The sequence below is a fragment of the Salvelinus sp. IW2-2015 genome, unplaced genomic scaffold (genome assembly GCF_002910315.2).
Source record: "Salvelinus sp. IW2-2015 unplaced genomic scaffold, ASM291031v2 Un_scaffold5906, whole genome shotgun sequence".
Taxonomy (NCBI): domain Eukaryota; kingdom Metazoa; phylum Chordata; class Actinopteri; order Salmoniformes; family Salmonidae; genus Salvelinus; species Salvelinus sp. IW2-2015.
This window is the reverse complement of record NW_019947171.1, coordinates 30,456-36,569: the sequence shown is the minus strand read 5'-3', so window position 1 is coordinate 36,569 and position 6,114 is coordinate 30,456. Positions and strand designations below refer to the sequence as shown.

The 6,114-nt window shown below is 39.5% G+C and overlaps 1 long non-coding RNA gene across 1 annotated transcript in view; it reads left to right on the top strand.

Moving 5' to 3' along the window:
* The window catches only part of LOC139026810 (uncharacterized), a 21,048-nt gene extending 16,294 nt beyond the window's left edge, over positions 1–4,754 (top strand). Inside the window, exon 3 of the long non-coding RNA XR_011478745.1 lies at positions 4,743–4,754. This is a non-coding gene — a long non-coding RNA (uncharacterized lncRNA). The remainder of the gene's footprint in view (positions 1–4,742) is intronic.
* The last annotated feature ends 1,360 nt before the right edge of the window (positions 4,755–6,114 follow it).

The window sequence follows — 6,114 nt, the reverse complement described above, 5'->3', positions numbered from 1 at the left end:
CTACATTCTCCATAGGGGTCCAATAATACAGATAAACAGCTACATTCTCCATAGGGGTCAATAATACAGAATAAACAGCTACATTCTCCATAGGGTCAATAATACAGATAAAACAGCTAACATTCTCCATAGGGGTCATAAATACATATGATAAAACAGATACAATTCTCCATAGGGTCATATAAGTACAGCACAATAAAAACAGCTACATTCTCCATAGAGGTCAATAATACAGATTAACAAGCTACATTCTCCATAGGGTCAATAATACAGATAAACAGCTACATTCTCCATAGGGTCAATAATACAGATAAACAGCTACCATTCTCCATAGGGTCCAATAATACCATGATAAACAGTATACATTCTCCATAGGGCAATAATACAGATAAACAGCTACATTCTTTCCATAGGGTCATAAATACAGATAAACAGCTACATTCTCCATAGGGTCAATAATACAGATAAACAGCTACATTCTCCATAGGGGTCAATAATACAGATAAACAGCTACATTCTCCCATAGGGTCAATAATACAGAAAACAGCTACATTCTCCATAGGGTCAATAATACAGATAAACAGCTACATTCTCCATAGGGTCAATAATACAGATAAACAGCTACACTTCTTCCATAGGGGTCAATAATACAGATAAACAGAATACATTTCTCCATAGGGTCAATAATACAGATAAACACAGCTACATTCTCCATAGGGGCAATAATACAGATAAACAGCTACATTCTCCATAGGAGGTCAAATAATAACTACAGATAACCAGCTCATGAACTTCTCTCATAGGGGTCAACATAATACAGATAAACAAGCTACATTCTCCATAGAGGGTCAATAATACAGATAAAACAGCTAACATTCTCCATAGGGTCAATAATACAGATAAACAGCCTAACATCATTCTCCATAGGGGTCAATAATACAGATAATACAGACTACATTCTCCATAGAGGTCAATAATACAGATAAACAGCTACATTCTCCATAGAGGGTCAATAATTACAGATCAAACAGATACAAATTCTCCATAGGGGTCAATAATACAGATAAACAGCTACATTCTCCATAGGGGTCAATAATACAGATAAACAGCTACATTCTCCATAGGGTCAATAAATACACGATGAGAACAGCTACATTCTCCATAGGGGTCAATATAATCAGATAAACAGCTACATTCTTCCATAGGGTCGAATAATACAAGATAAACAGCATACATTCTCCATAGGGTCAATAATACAGATAAACAGCTACATTCTCCATAGGGTCAATAAATACAGATAAAACAGCTACATTCTCCATAGGGGTCAATAATACAGACTAACATCGTACATTCTCCATAGAGGTCAATAATACAGATAAACAGCTACATTCTCCATAGGGGTCAATAATACAGATAAACAGCTACATTCTCCATAGGAGGTCAATAAAACAGATAAACAGACTACATATGCTCCATAGGGGTCAATAATACAGATAAACAGGCTACATTCTCCATAGGGTCAATAATACAATAATACACAAGCTAATATTTTCTCCATAGAGGGTCAATAATACAGATAAACAGCTACATTCTCCATAGGGTCAAAAATACAGAGTAAACAGCTAATCTCCATAGGGGTCAATAATACAGATAAACAGCTACATTCTCCATAGGGGTCAATAATACAGATAAAACAGCTACATTCTCCATAGGGGTCAAAATAATACACGTATAAAACAAGCACATTCTCCATAGAGGTGTCAATGAATAGCAGAATAACAGATACATTCTATCCATAGGGTCCAATAATACAGATAAACAGCTACAATTCTCCATAGAGGTCAATAATACAGATAAACAGCTACATTCTCTCCATAGGGTCAATATATACTAGATAAACAGCTACTTCTCCAATAGGGTCAAAATCAGATATAAACAGATACATTCTCCATAGGGTCAATAATACAGATAACAGCTACATTCTCCATAGGGGTCAATAATACAGATAAACAGCTACATTCTCCATAGAGGTCAATAATACAGATAAAACAGATACATTCTCCATAGAGGTCAATATTTACAGATAAAAACAGACTCAGCATTCTCCATAGAAGGTCAATATTAAGATTAAACATATACATTCTCCATAGAGGTCAATCAAATACAAGAATAAACAGCTACATTCTCCATAGGGTGTCATCTAATACAGATACACCAGCTACATTCTCCATAGAGGTCAATAAACAGATAAACACTACATTCTCCATAGAGTCAATAATACAGATAACAGCTACATTCTCCTATAGGGTCAATAATACAGATAAACAGTACATCTCCATAGAGGGTCATAATACAGTAAACAGCTACTATTCTCCGGGTCAATAATACAGATGAACAGCTACATTCTCCATAGCGGCAAGAGACGTACATCTAGATAACTACTGGAATTGTATGTCATTTATTTTCTTAGATATTGATCATCAATGATCCAACGAGAGACCCAGAGATACACACCTTTTACCGGTGGCGTCTCCGCGAATATCTGAATACTGTTCACTTCATGTGTCGATAAATTTTGTCGAGCCATAATGCATGTTCCTTTTGCTCTTTTAGATACACACATATAACAACATACCACTCCTGGTTACTAAACTGCACCATATCAACACCATACCACCCTGTTACTTTGACTTGCACCATATCAACACCATACCACTCCTGGTTACTATGACTGCACCATATCAACACCATACCACTCCTGGTTACTTTGACTGCACCATATCAACACCAATACCACTATAACTGTGAAGGACCCATATAATGCCACTGCTACAAATATAAATGGAGCTAAAGCAGGCAAGGATATAACATCAGACCACGAAGTATTTCTGAACCTGGTAGCCAACGTTGACAGAACTCCCCCCAAAAGTACCGATGAGTATGCAATTAGATGTAATATTTTCTTGAAGAAATACAACTGTAAAACCCCCACCACCCCAAAAAAACACAAAAACAGAATACCAATTCAACGAGTGACAATCTACATGGAAGTACCCCAAAGATAATAAATGTTTTATATTGTGCTATATAGTATTATGATAAACCGATTGCAAAGGTTCAATTAAGATAATTCATGATATGTTTAGCTGAGTGGAAAATGTAGTCTTTGATGTTTTGTAAWGGCTTAATTCATGAGTTTTGTATTTTCTTATGGGAGGGGGCTTCCCCTACAAAAGGGTAAAGGGGATACCTAGTCAGTTGTACAACGGAACGCATTCAACTGAAATGTGTCTTCCGTATTTAACCCCTCTGAATCAGAGAGYTGCGGAGCGCCTTCGGCCCCGGGGAACAGTGGGGAGCCTCTCAGTTCAAGGGGGAACCTTTTTCATTGAGCTGTTGATGGGGAAGCCTGTTTAGCTTCCCCATAATGTTTACTTTTGTGGCAGGACACTTTTCTTTCTGAATCACTATGTAAATTAACACCCTGCACCGAAGTGCTTTTGAGGCTCCACCATAGTTTTATTTGGTAGTTTAAGTTTAATACAGGCTGAAGTTTCAGTAAAGGTTTTCCAGTTTAGCCTTCTGTCCTACTCTACGCGACACACCGCATATTAGCTCTGCTTGAATTACTCTGCCAATACATTGTTCAGGCCATATTTTAAAGTTTAGGTAGGCTATATAATTACACCGGTAATAGTTGTATTACTTGTGAGGCACAGCTGAGTGAGCATACATTTAAATACTTCACTTTTTATTTTACAGGGCTGATGGTGCATGCATCTGATGGTCAGTCTCAGCGGACGGAGAGAGCAGCAGACTGAGGGTCCTCCTCTCAACATCCCTCCTCTGGTCCTTTCCTCCAGTGACTCTGACCATAAAGACACACAGTCTTCCATCCAGTCTCAGGGACGGAGAGAGCAGCAGACTGAGGGTCCTCCTCTCAACATCCCTCCTCTGTTCCTTTCCTCCAGTGACTCTGACCACATAAAGACACACAGTCTTCCATCTGATGGTCCAGGTCCTAGAGGACGGAGAGGACGGAGAGAGCAGCAGACTGAGGGTCCTCCTCTCAACATCCCTCCTCTGGTCCTTTCCTCCAGTGACTCTGACCATAAAGACACACAGTCTTCCATCTGATGGAGYAACTCCAGTCTCACCACATTATTTCTGCCTCAGGAACAAATTCATGTTACTGCTYTGAACAGAGAAAGTTAATATTCCTCCATATTAAAAATAACCAAGKRGCTAATAACAACAACACAAGCCTGTAGAGACACTTTCCTGCTCATTGTTGTAGCGCTGAGAGGAAACAGGAAGAACGCTCATTTTATACCTTCTAACAGTGTTGAATACAAAGTGTTGACAGTGTTACCAGTGTTGACAGTGATGACAGTGTTGACAGTGTTGAATTCAAAGTGTTGACAGTGTTGACAGTGCTGACAGTGTTGACAGTGTTGAATACAAAGTTTTGACAGTGCTGACAGTGTTGACAGTGTTGAATACAAAGTGTTGACAGTGCTGACAGTGTTGACAGTGGTGACAGTGTTGACAGTGTTGAATACACAGTGTTGACAGTGTTGAATACACAGTGTTGACAGTGTTGACAGTGCTGACAGTGCTGACAGTGTTGACAGTGTTGACAATGTTGACATTGTTGACATTGTTGACAGTGCTGACAGTGTTGACAATGTTGACAGTGCTGACAGTGTTGACAGTGCTGACAGTGTTGACAGTGTTGACAGTGTTGACAGAGTTGACAATGTTGACAGTGTTGACATTGTTGACAGTGCTGACAGTGTTGACAATGTTGACAGTGCTGACAGTGTTGACAGTGATGACAGTGTTGACAATGTTGACAGTGTTGACAGTGTTGACAATGTTGACAGTGTTGACAGAGTTGACAGTGTTGACTAAGAAGTTGAACATAACTTCCTCATGAAAACAGCAGCTATTTGCTGGATTGTTGACAGTTTCCCCTTGTCCTGGTTTTTAAACCTTTGTTTTATGGCGTTACGGTAATCTGAGCCATCCCATTGGCCAGCAGTAAAACTATAGTGCACTTGATTTGCTCTCTGGTCCAAAAGGGAGGCAGTTTGTACATTCAGACACATGAAATGCTTCAGAATGACAACAGTAGGGCTTTTCCGGCACGCAGGGCAGCTGAATCAGGTGCACCTACCCGTCTCTACTCCAAAACCAACCATATCTGGTTAGTAGAGACCCTACTGAGTATTTCCATCCCACCTTAGCTGAGACAGGTAGAAGAGCTTTCTCTCTATTAGTCAATAAGTATCCCATATACTGTGTATTGCATTGCAGTGAATGTAGTGGGTTGAGTAAGGAGTCATCAGTAGTCTGTATTAAACACGTTGTCCAGCACAAGAGACCCATTTAAAATGTACAGACTATATTGACTAATTCCAAGAACATTTATTTGTATTTTATTGAAGGTATATTTCTTTAAATGTAGCCTACACCAGTGGAGTAGTGGAAGGTATACTCAGGTACACTCTGTTTGACCACTTGTTTTTCAGTGGGCATTGTGTCACTTCTTAATCCCCACTGATACATATCAAAGGACTGTAGTGGAGGTTTACGTCATATCAATTAATAGGGCTGATGGAACAGATCAGAATGTTTAGCTTCAAATGGTGATCAACTATTATGTCTTGACATTGTAGGAGCAGCAATGTCCACATGGCAGTAGACCTACTCCTGTATGTTCCTACTCCTGAATGTTCCTACTCCTGAATGTTCCTACTCCTGTATGTTCCTACTCCTGAATGTTCCTACTCCTGTATGTCCTACTCCTGAATGTTCCTACTCCTGAATGTTCCTACTCCTGAATGTTCCTACTCCGGAATGTTCATATCCTGAATGTTCCTACTCCTGAATGTTCCTACTCCTGAATGTTCCTACTCCTGAATGTTCCTACTCCTGAATGTTCCTACTCCTGAATGTTCCTACTCCTGAATGTTCCTACTCCTGAATGTTCCTACTCCTGAATGTTCCTACTCCTGTATGTTCCTACTCCTGAATGTTCCTACTCCTGTATGTTCCTACTCCAATGTTCCTACTCCTGTATGTTCCTACTCCCTGAATGTTCCTACTCCT